Source organism: Lichenostomus cassidix, chromosome W (assembly GCF_008360975.1).
Source record: "Lichenostomus cassidix isolate B80296 chromosome W, HeHo_3.0, whole genome shotgun sequence".
Taxonomy (NCBI): domain Eukaryota; kingdom Metazoa; phylum Chordata; class Aves; order Passeriformes; family Meliphagidae; genus Lichenostomus; species Lichenostomus cassidix.
The window spans coordinates 6,470,780-6,487,497 of NC_139510.1; the positions used below are offsets into that span (position 1 = coordinate 6,470,780).

At 45.5% G+C, this 16,718-nt stretch overlaps 1 long non-coding RNA gene across 1 annotated transcript in view; it reads left to right on the plus strand.

Moving 5' to 3' along the window:
• Positions 1-16,718, plus strand: part of LOC146425397 (uncharacterized) — a 244,001-nt gene that overhangs the window by 44,234 nt on the left and 183,049 nt on the right. The gene's annotated exons all lie outside the window — the stretch shown is intronic.

Genomic DNA, 16,718 nt, shown 5'->3' on the forward strand with positions numbered 1-16,718 from the left:
CAGGGAGGGAGGGAGGGACAGACAGAAACGTTGCAAGTAGGCTGCAACAGTACATCATACCTTTACTTGGGCACAGGTTCATAGCCCAGAAACATGACTGTTCATCTAAGGAAAAGTGCAGTTGCCAGGGCCCCTACGCAGCTCATCTCCATGCGGTGGCCTCTAAGCCCCTAGGTGCGTGGGATGGAAGAAAATACGTGTCCTCGTGGCTAGGCCGAAGGGAGGTGTGTGGGGGAAGCCCCTGGGCTCCACTCTCAGTGGGATGGCGATGGGAATGGGGGTAGGGGGTGCCGGAGCAGCAAGCGAAGCAGGAGCAGGGCACTGTGCACAAAGAAGGGGAGCACAGCGGACTTTAGGGGGCCTCTCCTCGATACCTACGGCACCGGGGGCCTCTGGAAGGGCAGGGAAGGGGCCGCTGCACGACGGCCAGTACCTGCGTTTCCGGTGCTCAGCGGCGCTGTCTTCGGAGGTCGCAACGGTTCCTGCTGCAGCAAGAGGCCGCCCGTTTTATGCTGCTTTTCGTCCGAGACTGAACCGTGGTAACCACTACCCCCAAGACAGGGCCCACCATCGCTCTCCGACGCGTCCGCGCCGCTGAGAGCAGCGCCTCCTCGACCCCGACCCCGGCCCCGGCGAGCATCTGGAGCTCGGTCGAAACTATCCGTCATACTCGGGTCGGGGTGGCTCAGGCGATCATGGGAAGGATCCAGCGACTCTGTCCCGCTTCGCCGCGGCCCGAGCACTTCACTTTCAGTTTCACCCCCACACACCGCCACGATGGTCGCGACCCAGGCTGGCTCACAGCGCCCCCTCGCGACATCTTAAGACCCGTCGCCATAGCAACCTCGGTTGCACCGAGGCCTAGCACCACCCGCCGCCGGGAGGAGGAGGAACACGGCCCGCTAGTCGGCCGCGACTCCGGCCTACCCGGCACCATTGTCGTCCGCAGGTGTGGGTCAGGCGTGGTGTTTGTGAGAGGTGTCCCCATCAGCTCGGCTGCTAGGGGTTAAAGGCTCTCTCCCAAATCGCGGGCTGTGTAGCCAACCTCACCTGTTCAGAACTGTGATAAATACATGTCATAATGTTGGCTTTTCGCAAATATTACAATGGATACTATGTGTATGATTTTAATTCTTTTCTTATAGAGGTAGCCTGGTTGTGAAAAATTGCTGTTGGGAAAAACGAGGTCCACTCTCCTGTTAGGATTAAAAAGGTTTAATAAAAGACAGTAGGGGACAGATAAAAGCAAAAGGTCAGCACTGGGTGCTTTGGCATTCAGCCATAAAAAGCACACCTGGTATGGACAGAGACACCCTTTACATACTCTTCAGCCTAAAGCCTATTCATAAACAGTTATACATATTCATATTTTTCTCCAAACTATTTTGCATGTTCTGGGAACTGATCCGCTTCCTCGGAGCATGCGCAGTCGTCTTTCATTGATTCTGTTATCACTCCCAGATTGTGGTTCCTGCAGGCGACAGGTGCTGATAGTTGGAGTGTCAGAGGCAGGGTCCGTTCGCGGGATGTTATCCAGTTCAAGCAGACAGTTCAAGCATTCTAATAAAACTATAACAGCTATTTTACTACTATTAAACTCAGCTAGTACTAGAAAGAAAGACCTTAGTCATCATTACACAGCAATTTTTCACAACCAGGCTACCTCTATAAGAAAATAATTAAAACAATACACATAGTATCCATTGTAATATTTGCGAAAAGCCAACATTATGACATGTATTTATCACAATTCCTCCTCTTTTTCTTTTTACAAATCATTTGGCTTGAGCAGTAATTCTTGTTTTTTTATCTCCACCATTCACTCATTTCTCTCACAAATCAACCTTGCTTCCTCAAAGGGATCTTTCTTATTATTTTGTTTCTTTAACACCATGATCTTTTGTGCCGTTCTGGATGTAGCCAATTTTGGGTCCATAGGAATAGTAACTACTTGCATACCTTGGACTACACTGGTGATTAGCCGAATAAAACAGGGGATCAGGCAAGGAAGAAATATCAAACCAGCTGTTGCGCATAAAAGGAAGAAGCCTAGCTTTTTCCACCATTCTACTCCCAATGCATTATCCCACCAGTTATTCTTTAGCATTGATTCCCATTTTTGGACCGGTACATGGGCTATTTTTCTGATATCCTTGGCTATATCTAGGATGGCATCTCCATGATCATCTATTTTTAAACAACAATCTGATGTATTAAATTTTCCACCGACACCCCCTTCTTCAGCTAATAAATAGTCTAAAGCCAACCTATTCTGATAAACTGCAGCTCTTGTTTGCCTTTGTCGATCTGATATCAACTCCAATGCCCGAGCAGTTTTGTTCGTTATTATTTCTACAACTGCTTGGAGTCTTATGATACGATTCAGCATATAGATTGGGGTTTGATATCCCCAACTCCCATCTTGTGCCCAGGAGGCTGGCCCATATGTTTCCAGTATGCGTTCAGAGGGCCATTCCTCCTCTCCCCATTTTTGAAATCCACCAATCACTGTTCTTTTATTTCTTTTTAAATCCTCATAAACTGGTACTCCTAGTTGATCTCCATCTGGTCCTGGTAAGAGGAAAAATCCTGGCTGTATGATCCCCAGAGTACAACTCCCTTCCCACCGAGGGGGGAGTTTTGGGTATGCTCTTTTCCCACATATCCAAAATAAGCCATCTGGTGCTTTCCAATAATCATTTCTCTGTTGATTTATATTCTTCCAGAATTTGGATATTTCTGGGATCCCAAAATAAGGATTCTTGCCTGTATCATTACATTGAAACAGTCTGATTTCATTATTATACTTACAGTTTTTCCCTTTTGCTTTTTTCTGGGCCCAATACAGAGTTGGTTCTTCTGGGATCCACCATGTAAAAGTTCCATTACTAACTTTATACCTCTTACAGGGAGTATTTCCTACTTTGTGAAGAAAATTTTTCCTTGAGCGCCAGAGTGTCGGGGTTTGACCCTGACTAAACGCCAGGCACCTCGACTCTTTCTTGCTACAGAAAAAAACTGTAAAAATACTCACTAATCTCGTGAGTCAAATGAGATAGGACACTGGTAGGAGGACGCACAGAAGAAAAAAAGAGGGCAAACGGGCTCTAACTTAAAGTTGCAAAAAGTGATTTAATTACCTAACAGAGTTGGAGGATAAAATGCAAGGCAAAAAATAAACTTTTCATACATTATTTTGTTCACTCCCCCCCCCCCTCTTACGAACTCATAGTATTCACTCCCTTTCTTCTTTTTAACCAACAAGCCTGGGTAGGGAGGCAGGGTGTGAGGTATTTTCTCAGTTCACAGAGCAGATCCATAAATCTATTCATCACTACAATTCTTCTACTACAAATACTCTTTATCTCTACTTATTTTTCTCTCTCTCTCTCTCCAGACAGTTTTTTTCTGCTCTCACCCCCACCTTCTTAAGAAGCAGTTTTTCCGCTCACTTCTCTTCCTTCTTTCTAAACCAGCAACACGGACAGGGGGCAGGGTAAGGGGTTTTCTGGTCAGTCCAATCAGGGAGAGGGGTTCTCTACTTAGCCATGGGGTCCCTCCCACGAGAGACAGTCTTCTGGGAACTTCTTTGGCGTGGGTCTAATCTCACGAGCAACATCCCACCCGAATTCTGCTGCAACATGAGTCTTCTTGTTTATAAGGTACAGGCTCTCCTGAGCTGAGGCCACGCTGCTTTCATCTCAGGAGCAAGGCCTTTCTTTCTTTTGCAAGGCCTCTGTAGCTTTAACTCTTTCGATGAGACTCAAAACTGGATCACAGCTCTCTCCAGGCATCTACCTGCTCCTCTGGCATGGGCTGTGGGTGGATTTCTGCATCCTTGTGGACTCCATGGGCTGCAGGGGAAACCTCCTGCTCCCCCCATGGCCTTCACCATGGTTAGCAGAAGGTTTTCAGCTCCGGCACCTGGAGCACCTCCTCCCCCACTTTCTTCACTGACCTTGGCATCTCCATGCTGTTTTCTCTCTACATATTTTTACCTCCACCTCCTCCTCCTCTAACTACAAAGAAGTGCGTGCTTGCTTTGTTTTGATTTCTTCTTAAATATGTTTTCACAGAGGCGTAACTAGCACTTCTAATTGGCCCAAACTTGGCCAGCAGCATGTCTATCACCTTCAGAGCCATCAGAGATTTGCTCTGCTGGACTTGATGTAAAAACTTCCAGAACTTTCACTCAGGAGACACAGGAGCCATCTTTGTGCCACTCCCCACCCCTCAGACACCTCCCCAGGCCTACCACAACAGCTTCTGAGGGGTCCAAATTTCTCTTAGATGTTAAAAAATACTTTACTGATGTTTTGGGCCAATCAAAATCACCACACAGAGACATTCTTCTCCTATCACTGTTGAACTCCAAATCCACCCTTCTGGTCGGTTTTCCCCTTTTATATTTGTCCGATTCCACTTAAGGAGTTCAATGGGGCCTAAACTGCTGCCTTTCCATGGCCATTCCTCTGTCATTAAGGCCCCTCCACAAACCCAACAGTTGGTTATGTTTAGTTCCTTACTTATCCTCTCCCCCAATTCCACAAACAGGTTTTTCCCAATTCTTGAGATATCTACCTCTTTTTCTAGTTGCTGCCTGAGTTTCGTATACAGATCCTGACATGGATCTGATACAGAGTTGGACTGCTGTGCTGGCTTCGCCTTCTTGCTTACTATTTGTTCTTTTACCAAATCCTGAACTCTACCCTTAAGGGCGAATGTAAAACAAACCCACCTTTCCCCCTTTGGACATTCACTTCCCAACCTATTACCACTCATTCCTAAATTCTCTGCAATCCAGTATTTTTTCCCATTTTGCATACAAGTACCCAGTTTGGATGGGTTATAACAGCAGCTGTTGATGTGGGTGTGAGTAATAAGAAAGGAACCTCGGGTTCTTTCCATGTAAAGCATTTGGTAGCACTTGCGACATGATTGTGCTGGCATCTCAGAAGGGAAGAGACAAAAAATGAGTGACAATAGAAGGAAAAATAGAGGTCCGGTATGGGTTATACCCCCACCTCCCATGCCTATGGGGTTGCTACCCATAGCAGGTGTATATGATCTTCTCAGTGGCGAGTACAGCGGCCAATCCTGGTCTTGCCCTCTATCTCCTTGTCACTTCCTTTTTGCTATTTTCCAGGCAAATTGCTTTTGACACCTTTTAATTGTAGTTTCCCACTACTCCTCAGGCACCTCCCACTCAACAGGTACTAGTAATTCCCATCCACAGAGAAAAGTTATTATTTCAGTCCTTTCTAGTTCTGCTTGGGTTGGAAATAAATCTGATGCCCAGCACCTTCTACAACAAGGTTGACGTTTTTGTGAACTACAATACCAATTTTTCCCACATCTTATGCATTTACATTTAATCCAGCTAGCATGTCCAGTATGGGGATGTTTCAAACAGGGTATATGGTACGGTACTGATGGAGGTTGTAATATCTCTTCTTTATACAAGTCACAGGCTAAAGCAAAAACATGAGGACCCTCTGCCTGAAACAGTCCTGAACCTCCAGTTTGGGGTGGAAGTATTCCTCCCCACAGGGGGTATCGGAGGCTCCTCAAAACTTGTCCAGGTGGCACTTGGAACCACTGATATAAACTTGGCCTTACTTCCCAGTTAAGTGTGATCCTCAGTACATTCTCTGGATCATTTGGGTCTTCCCAGTTCATTACCACCCAGTCTTTGCTTAACTTGGTATCACCCGGCTTAGAGGTTATAGTCCACTCCTTAGGTTCCTCCACAGGTCCTTTGATCCTGCTGGCGTGGATCCACCCTCTTTCTCTGGTCCAGACCGCTGCCTCGGTTGTCAGTAATACCTGAAAAGGACCTTCCCATTGTAGAGTTAAAGATTGCTCTTTCCACGTTTTCACCAGCACCCATTCCCCTGGATGGATATTATGGATTTTAAATTCTAAGGGTGTGGTTTGAGGGATTATCCCTTTCAACCTCAAATTTTCAAGTGTTTTTGCAATTGTGATGACATATTTTCTAACACTTATTTCTCCCATTTCATAAGTAGCGGTTTCATGTTGGGTGGTCAGAAAGGGTAGCCCGAACATCATCTCATAAGGTGACACTCCCAGGTCTGACCTGGGTTGTGTTCGGATTCTCAACAGAGCCAATGGTAAACATTTTACCCAGGACATTTGTGTTTCAATCATCAGTTTTGTTAAAGTGTTGTTTTTTTTTAAAGTCTGGTTCATTCTCTCTACCCTACCCGAACTTTGTGGGTGCCACGGGGTATGTAATTCCCATTTTATTCCCAAGGCTTGAGTTATCTGCTGTAATACTCTTGATGTAAAATGTGTCCCCCTATCTGAGTCTATTCTATTAACCATTCCATACCTGGAAATAATTTGTTCCAAAAGGGTTTTACATACTACATTAGCTGTAGCTCTGACAGTAGGGACTGCTTCTACCCAATGAGTCAAATGGTCTATTATTACCAATAGAAACTTCCACCTCTGTACTTGGGGAAGTTCAATAAAGTCCACTTGGATACTCTGGAATGGTCTCAGAGCTAATTCACAACCCCCTGGGGTAATTTTCTCATTACTTTCTTTATTTACTTTCTGGCAAGTTATGCATTTTTCAGTTACTTGTTTTGCCACTCCAAAGACCCCAATACATCCATAATTCCTTAAAAAATGATCACATAATGCCTGAGTACCCCAATGAGTCTTTTGATGCATATTTTCTAATATTTTTCTAGTTAGTGGCTTATTAAGCAACTGCCTCCCATCAGAAAGCCTCCACTTCCCAGACTGATCTTGAATTTTACTGCTTGAGTATATCCTTCAATCCATAATCTACAGTATCCCAATAATCCAAGTAGTCTTCTTACTTCCTTCTTTGAAGAAGGAGGGGGGGAGAGATAAAATCCCTGCAATCCTCTCAGGATTTAGCTTTTGGTTGCCTTTACTTATCCCTTTGATTATTAAATTACGATAATCAATCATATGCCCTCTCCCTGCCTCCTCGTTGTGATTCCAGTTAGGAGGTGCTATTGGCATCTTCTGGTCTCCTGGGGGACCTTGTATATTATCTCTTTTCCCAAATTCTCATTCCAGCAGCTCTAATAATCTGCCTCTCTTCTTGGGAAAATATAATACTCATTATATCTCTTCCCAAGTATAACTATTGGGGCTTAAAAATTGATCTAATTGCTCAGCTACACCTATGGGATCCTTTAATAACCCTTTAATTTCCTTCTTAAAATTTCTGACCTCGGAGGAGGTCAGAGGAGCATTTACGAAACCTATGCCCCCTTGTACTCCCCTCATGGGGACTTCTCGTAAGGGAAATAAGTTAATTTCTTGACCCCTCCCTTTCTGCTCTTCAATCCCCAAAACCTTAGAGGAGACCCTTTTCCCTTGTTTTGGAGTAGTGGCAGGGGAGGGATTATCAAGCTGCCTTTGAGTCCTGACTGAGTTTCTTCTAGTATTCTGATACAATGTCCTGTTATCGAAATTCGGGGCTACCAGAGTCAGGGCAAAAGCGGAAGAGGCAGCTGAGTCCTCCAGGGTCATAGAGTTGGGGCCGGAAGTGAATTGGGGAGCCGGCGGAAACGGAACTATAGTAGGTTGCATACTTCTGGTCTCCCCGTGGTCTGGGTTGCGGGCCAGGGCTGGGCCGGCCGGCTGCATTACAGGGGGCCCCAGCGCGGATGCAGTAGGATCGGGGGCATGGGGTAGGGAACCCGGCTGAAGCGGGGTCGCCGCGTGTCTGGGAGCTTTCTTGGATTGATGTTATGATAATCCTTTATCCCCTATCGTTGGCTTATATGCCCAAGAAAGAAAAAATGTGTGGTCCTGTCTCTTTAACTACACCCAGCCGAAGAGAGAAACGCGGGTTGTTTTGAAAACGTTTTCCCCAAGCCTCGCTCCGGGGGAGGATTCGTCGCCCAGCAGAGACTGCGTGCTGGACGGGGGTCGGAGTGAGCTCTGTTCCCGTTTTTTTTTTTCCATTTTTTTCTTTTTCCTCGTTTGGACCCCTTCTCTTCGATCTGCTTTGCTACCCGGAGACCCAGGAGGGCCAGAGGACAGCAGAGCTCTCCAGGGAGCTCCACCCGGCCCCGGGGGGGGGCGAGGAGGAGAGGGGCTGCGTCTGAGAAAAGGACTTTTTAATCAGGTTGAATAACTCCTTTTCACCTTGGTTTTCCCCTTCCCCTGTGCCTTGCAGGGCACTCTGCGTGGTTTTGTCAAATAAATAGTTTTCTCTTCACTTCCATCTAAGAGGCTCTGTTGTGGGTGGGGGAGGGGGTGTCGGGGCCCTTCGCTCTCGGAGGAGAGAGAGTCTTATCATTAACCCGGGACAGAGCCATAGCATTTAAGCCCGGCGGGACTCCGGCATGTCCGGCAGCTGGGGAGGGCAGAGCCGCGCCCGCCGGCCCCTGCACAAACGGAGGTGGGAGCTATTCCAGACCCAGAGTACTTTTTTTCTGTAGTCTTTGTGTGTTTTAACCCTCAATCTGGCAATTTTTCCCTTACTTGGAATTTGGGGACTTTTACTCTCGTCCCCTGTCTCCCAGTAGATTTCTACCAGGAAACTCTGTGTTCCTTTTTCCTAGGGGTCCAACCCCTGCCTGGGACCCCGTCCTAGTTACCCCCGGGGGATCTTTCACTCCTTTTTTCTTACGCTTCGTCTCCTTCCTGACCGTGTTTCTCGCGAAACAGCGGAACCGCAGTATCTGAGACCTCTCAGTAAAATACTCTGGACGGGAAGTGTGGGTTAGCAGACCCAAGAGAATCTGGGACTGGAAGACCATATTCGAGAGTGATTTAGGGTAAAATAGAAATTACTAATGTAAAATAGCTAGAAGCTGGATAATAGTAATAATAATATTTTAAAACTGATTTAGAGAGCCAGAGATTGTATAATGATTTACTAAGATATGCCAGCTGCGAGCCATTTATTATTTTCTTAATGAATATGTGCCTACTTGGTACTGGGGAGGATGAAGAAAGGAGAGCCAAGTAATTGAGAGAAACCACCAAGTGTAACCGAGCATCCTGCCCTTGGACCCCAGGACCGGTACGAGTTGGTTCTCAGGCTTGGACTAGGACCAAGGACCAAGGGAGCATGCACAAGGGAACAGGGTGAACAGTTCATCGTGATGAAGAGGAGGGAATCGGTCATAATTAATCATCGGGACCCTTCCCCACAATTAATTTGAAGACACTGTGCTTGCGCGAGCATATTTAAATGAACTTTGAACTCATTATAATACGAAGCGGGGATAGGTAATGAATATGTATAGGGGCTTTGTCTAACTTTATGCATATGTAATCTGTAACCTAATATAAACCAAGTGAAGTGCTGCTGAGGGTGTGCATGCCTTTGGAGGGGCTACCCCCCATGCACCCCAGCTGGAATAAACACATACCTACTTCATAACTATCTGAGTTGTGGAGTCAATTCCGTGTTTCAGAGAGTTTACCATTTTATTTAAAATACAGAATCCGTGAGGAATCAGTTAAAAAGTAAAAATTGCTTTATTATTGTATTGTTGTGGGTGAGAATGAATGATATAAGAAAATAGAGGTGGGAGAATGTGAATGAATGGAAAAACATGTGATTAATTTAAACTCTGGTATTTGAAAGGAGGTGGATATAATATACAGGAAAGGTTTTTTGTGCTATAAAGAAGGTAGAGGCGTGGGTGAGAACAAAGAAAGGGGCCAGGGAGGAAAAGGAAAAAATGTTACAAAAAGGAAGTTGAATAAATTCAGGGAAAAAAAAAGGAGTACAAAAATAATGGCAGATATACCCCAAGATAGTCCCCTGGGGATTAAGTTAGCTAATTGGGAGAGTGACCCTCGTACAGAGAAGAAAGATAAAGATAATTCAGTATTGTATGATACAATGGCCAAGGGAAAAAAAAATAAGATCAGACCATGTCTACTAGCCTAGGTATGGGTCTTTTGAAGCATGGATTTGCCAGGCTTTGAACCGATTTATAAATTCAAAAGAACCAATTAATTCAGAAGAGAGAGAGTATGCCTCTTGTTGGACAGCTGTTTCGTGAGAAACACGGTCAGGAAGGAGACGAAGCGTAAGAAAAAAGGAGTGAAAGATCCCCCGGGGGTAACTAGGACGGGGTCCCAGGCAGGGGTTGGACCCCTAGGAAAAAGGAACACAGAGTTTCCTGGTAGAAATCTACTGGGAGACAGGGGACGAGAGTAAAAGTCCCCAAATTCCAAGTAAGGGAAAAATTGCCAGATTGAGGGTTAAAACACACAAAGACTACAGAAAAAAAGTACTCTGGGTCTGGAATAGCTCCCACCTCCGTTTGTGCAGGGGCCGGCGGGCGCGGCTCTGCCCTCCCCAGCTGCCGGACATGCCGGAGTCCCGCCGGGCTTAAATGCTATGGCTCTGTCCCGGGTTAATGATAAGACTCTCTCTCCTCCGAGAGCGAAGGGCCCCGACACCCCCTCCCCCACCCACAACAGAGCCTCTTAGATGGAAGTGAAGAAAAAACTATTTATTTGACAAAACCACGCAGAGTGCCCTGCAAGGCACAGGGGAAGGGGAAAACCAAGGTGAAAAGGAGTTATTCAACCTGATTAAAAAGTCCTTTTCTCAGACGCAGCCCCTCTCCTCCTCGCCCCCCCCGGGGCCGGGTGGAGCTCCCTGGAGAGCTCTGCTGTCCTCTGGCCCTCCTGGGTCTCCGGGTAGCAAAGCAGATCGAAGAGAAGGGGTCCAAACTAGGAAAAAGAAAAAAATGGAAAAAAAAAATGGGAACAGAGCTCACTCCGACCCCCGTCCAGCACGCAGTCTCTGCCGGGCGACGAATCCTCCCCCGGAGCAAGGCTTGGAGAAAATGTTTTCAAAACAACCCGCGTTTCTCTCTGCGGCTGGGTGCAGCTAAAGAGACAGGACCGCACATTTTTCTTTCTTGGGCATATAAGCCAACGATAGGGGATAAAGGATTATCATAACATCAATCCAAGAAAGCTCCCAGACACGCGGCGACCCCGCTTCAGCCGGGTTCCCTACCCCATGCCCCGATCCTACTGCATCCGCGCTGGGGCCCCTGTGCAGCCGGCCGGCTCCGGCCCTGGCCCGCAACCCAGACCACGGGGAGACCAGAAGTATGCAACCTACTATAGTTCCGTTTCCGCCGGCTCCCCAATTCACTTCCGGCCCCAACTCTATGACCCTGGAGGACTCAGCTGCCTCTTCCGCTTTTTGCCCTGACTCTGGTAGCCCCGAATTTCGATAACAGGACATTGTATCAGAATACTAGAAGAAACTCAGTCAGGACTCAAAAAGGCAGCTTGATAATCCCTCCCTGCCACTACTCCAAAACAAGGGAAAAGGGTCTCCTCTAAGGTTTTGGGGATTGAAGAGCAGAAAGGGAGGGGTCAAGAAATTAACTTATTTCCCTTACGAGAAGTCCCCATGAGGGGAGTACAAGGGGGCATAGGTTTCGTAAATGCTCCTCTGACCTCCTCCGAGGTCAGAAATTTTAAGAAGGAAATTAAAGGGTTATTAAAGGATCCCATAGGTGTAGCTGAGCAATTAGATCAATTTTTAAGCCCCAATAGTTATACTTGGGAAGAGATATAATGAGTATTATATTTTCCCAAGAAGAGAGGCAGATTATTAGAGCTGCTGGAATGAGAATTTGGGAAAAGAGATAATATACAAGGTCCCCCAGGAGACCAGAAGATGCCAATAGCACCTCCTAACTGGAATCACAACGAGGAGGCAGGGAGAGGGCATATGATTGATTATCGTAATTTAATAATCAAAGGGATAAGTAAAGGCAACCAAAAGCTAAATCCTGAGAGGATTGCAGGGATTTTATCTCTCCCCCCCTCCTTCTTCAAAGAAGGAAGTAAGAAGACTACTTGGATTATTGGGATACTGTAGATTATGGATTGAAGGATATACTCAAGCAGTAAAATTCAAGATCAGTCTGGGAAGTGGAGGCTTTCTGATGGGAGGCAGTTGCTTAATAAGCCACTAACTAGAAAAATATTAGAAAATATGCATCAAAAGACTCATTGGGGTACTCAGGCATTATGTGATCATTTTTTAAGGAATTATGGATGTATTGGGGTCTTTGGAGTGGCAAAACAAGTAACTGAAAAATGCATAACTTGCCAGAAAGTAAATAAAGAAAGTAATGAGAAAATTACCCCAGGGGGTTGTGAATTAGCTCTGAGACCATTCCAGAGTATCCAAGTGGACTTTATTGAACTTCCCCAAGTACAGAGGTGGAAGTTTCTATTGGTAATAATAGACCATTTGACTCATTGGGTAGAAGCAGTCCCTACTGTCAGAGCTACAGCTAATGTAGTATGTAAAACCCTTTTGGAACAAATTATTTCCAGGTATGGAATGGTTAATAGAATAGACTCAGATAGGGGGACACATTTTACATCAAGAGTATTACAGCAGATAACTCAAGCCTTGGGAATAAAATGGGAATTACATACCCCGTGGCACCCACAAAGTTCGGGTAGGGTAGAGAGAATGAACCAGACTTTAAAAAAAAACAACACTTTAACAAAACTGATGATTGAAACACAAATGTCCTGGGTAAAATGTTTACCATTGGCTCTGTTGAGAATCCGAACACAACCCAGGTCAGACCTGGGAGTGTCACCTTATGAGATGATGTTCGGGCTACCCTTTCTGACCACCCAACATGAAACCGCTACTTATGAAATGGGAGAAATAAGTGTTAGAAAATATGTCATCACAATTGCAAAAACACTTGAAAATTTGAGGTTGAAAGGGATAATCCCTCAAACCACACCCTTAGAATTTAAAATCCATAATATCCATCCAGGGGAATGGGTGCTGGTGAAAACGTGGAAAGAGCAATCTTTAACTCTACAATGGGAAGGTCCTTTTCAGGTATTACTGACAACCGAGGCAGCGGTCTGGACCAGAGAAAGAGGGTGGATCCACGCCAGCAGGATCAAAGGACCTGTGGAGGAACCTAAGGAGTGGACTATAACCTCTAAGCCGGGTGATACCAAGTTAAGCAAAGACTGGGTGGTAATGAACTGGGAAGACCCAAATGATCCAGAGAATGTACTGAGGATCACACTTAACTGGGAAGTAAGGCCAAGTTTATATCAGTGGTTCCAAGTGCCACCTGGACAAGTTTTGAGGAGCCTCCGATACCCCCTGTGGGGAGGAATACTTCCACCCCAAACTGGAGGTTCAGGACTGTTTCAGGCAGAGGGTCCTCATGTTTTTGCTTTAGCCTGTGACTTGTATAAAGAAGAGATATTACAACCTCCATCAGTACCGTACCATATACCCTGTTTGAAACATCCCCATACTGGACATGCTAGCTGGATTAAATGTAAATGCATAAGATGTGGGAAAAATTGGTATTGTAGTTCACAAAAACGTCAACCTTGTTGTAGAAGGTGCTGGGCATCAGATTTATTTCCAACCCAAGCAGAACTAGAAAGGACTGAAATAATAACTTTTCTCTGTGGATGGGAATTACTAGTACCTGTTGAGTGGGAGGTGCCTGAGGAGTAGTGGGAAACTACAATTAAAAGGTGTCAAAAGCAATTTGCCTGGAAAATAGCAAAAAGGAAGTGACAAGGAGATAGAGGGCAAGACCAGGATTGGCCGCTGTACTCGCCACTGAGAAGATCATATACACCTGCTATGGGTAGCAACCCCATAGGCATGGGAGGTGGGGGTATAACCCATACCGGACCTCTATTTTTCCTTCTATTGTCACTCATTTTTTGTCTCTTCCCTTCTGAGATGCCAGCACAATCATGTCGCAAGTGCTACCAAATGCTTTACATGGAAAGAACCCGAGGTTCCTTTCTTATTACTCACACCCACATCAACAGCTGCTGTTATAACCCATCCAAACTGGGTACTTGTATGCAAAATGGGAAAAAATACTGGATTGCAGAGAATTTAGGAATGAGTGGTAATAGGTTGGGAAGTGAATGTCCAAAGGGGGAAAGGTGGGTTTGTTTTACATTCGCCCTTAAGGGTAGAGTTCAGGATTTGGTAAAAGAACAAATAGTAAGCAAGAAGGCGAAGCCAGCACAGCAGTCCAACTCTGTATCAGATCCATGTCAGGATCTGTATACGAAACTCAGGCAGCAACTAGAAAAAGAGGTAGATATCTCAAGAATTGGGAAAAACCTGTTTGTGGAATTGGGGGAGAGGATAAGTAAGGAACTAAACATAACCAACTGTTGGGTTTGTGGAGGGGCCTTAATGACAGAGGAATGGCCATGGAAAGGCAGCAGTTTAGGCCCCATTGAACTCCTTAAGTGGAATCGGACAAATATAAAAGGGGAAAACCGACCAGAAGGGTGGATTTGGAGTTCAACAGTGATAGGAGAAGAATGTCTCTGTGTGGTGATTTTGATTGGCCCAAAACATCAGTAAAGTATTTTTTAACATCTAAGAGAAATTTGGACCCCTCAGAAGCTGTTGTGGTAGGCCTGGGGAGGTGTCTGAGGGGTGGGGAGTGGCACAAAGATGGCTCCTGTGTCTCCTGAGTGAAAGTTCTGGAAGTTTTTACATCAAGTCCAGCAGAGCAAATCTCTGATGGCTCTGAAGGTGATAGACATGCTGCTGGCCAAGTTTGGGCCAATTAGAAGTGCTAGTTACGCCTCTGTGAAAACATATTTAAGAAGAAATCAAAACAAAGCAAGCACGCACTTCTTTGTAGTTAGAGGAGGAGGAGGTGGAGGTAAAAATATGTAGAGAGAAAACAGCATGGAGATGCCAAGGTCAGTGAAGAAAGTGGGGGAGGAGGTGCTCCAGGTGCCGGAGCTGAAAACCTTCTGCTAACCATGGTGAAGGCCATGGGGGGAGCAGGAGGTTTCCCCTGCAGCCCATGGAGTCCACAAGGATGCAGAAATCCACCCACAGCCCATGCCAGAGGAGCAGGTAGATGCCTGGAGAGAGCTGTGATCCAGTTTTGAGTCTCATCGAAAGAGTTAAAGCTACAGAGGCCTTGCAAAAGAAAGAAAGGCCTTGCTCCTGAGATGAAAGCAGCGTGGCCTCAGCTCAGGAGAGCCTGTACCTTATAAACAAGAAGACTCATGTTGCAGCAGAATTCGGGTGGGATGTTGCTCGTGAGATTAGACCCACGCCAAAGAAGTTCCCAGAAGACTGTCTCTCGTGGGAGGGACCCCATGGCTAAGTAGAGAACCCCTCTCCCTGATTGGACTGACCAGAAAACCCCTTACCCTGCCCCCTGTCCGTGTTGCTGGTTTAGAAAGAAGGAAGAGAAGTGAGCGGAAAAACTGCTTCTTAAGAAGGTGGGGGTGAGAGCAGAAAAAAACTGTCTGGAGAGAGAGAGAGAGAAAAATAAGTAGAGATAAAGAGTATTTGTAGTAGAAGAATTGTAGTGATGAATAGATTTATGGATCTGCTCTGTGAACTGAGAAAATACCTCACACCCTGCCTCCCTACCCAGGCTTGTTGGTTAAAAAGAAGAAAGGGAGTGAATACTATGAGTTCGTAAGAGGGGGGGGGGGAGTGAACAAAATAATGTATGAAAAGTTTATTTTTTGCCTTGCATTTTATCCTCCAACTCTGTTAGGTAATTAAATCACTTTTTGCAACTTTAAGTTAGAGCCCGTTTGCCCTCTTTTTTTCTTCTGTGCGTCCTCCTACCAGTGTCCTATCTCATTTGACTCACGAGATTAGTGAGTATTTTTACAGTTTTTTTCTGTAGCAAGAAAGAGTCGAGGTGCCTGGCGTTTAGTCAGGGTCAAACCCCGACACTCTGGCGCTCAAGGAAAAATTTTCTTCACAAAGTAGGAAATACTCCCTGTAAGAGGTATAAAGTTAGTAATGGAACTTTTACATGGTGGATCCCAGAAGAACCAACTCTGTATTGGGCCCAGAAAAAAGCAAAAGGGAAAAACTGTAAGTATAATAATGAAATCAGACTGTTTCAATGTAATGATACAGGCAAGAATCCTTATTTTGGGATCCCAGAAATATCCAAATTCTGGAAGAATATAAATCAACAGAGAAATGATTATTGGAAAGCACCAGATGGCTTATTTTGGATATGTGGGAAAAGAGCATACCCAAAACTCCCCCCTCGGTGGGAAGGGAGTTGTACTCTGGGGATCATACAGCCAGGATTTTTCCTCTTACCAGGACCAGATGGAGATCAACTAGGAGTACCAGTTTATGAGGATTTAAAAAGAAATAAAAGAACAGTGATTGGTGGATTTCAAAAATGGGGAGAGGAGGAATGGCCCTCTGAACGCATACTGGAAACATATGGGCCAGCCTCCTGGGCACAAGATGGGAGTTGGGGATATCAAACCCCAATCTATATGCTGAATCGTATCATAAGACTCCAAGCAGTTGTAGAAATAATAACGAACAAAACTGCTCGGGCATTGGAGTTGATATCAGATCGACAAAGGCAAACAAGAGCTGCAGTTTATCAGAATAGGTTGGCTTTAGACTATTTATTAGCTGAAGAAGGGGGTGTCGGTGGAAAATTTAATACATCAGATTGTTGTTTAAAAATAGATGATCATGGAGATGCCATCCTAGATATAGCCAAGGATATCAGAAAAATAGCCCATGTACCGGTCCAAAAATGGGAATCAATGCTAAAGAATAACTGGTGGGATAATGCATTGGGAGTAGAATGGTGGAAAAAGCTAGGCTTCTTCCTTTTATGCGCAACAGCTGGTTTGATATTTCTTCCTTGCCTGATCCCCTGTTT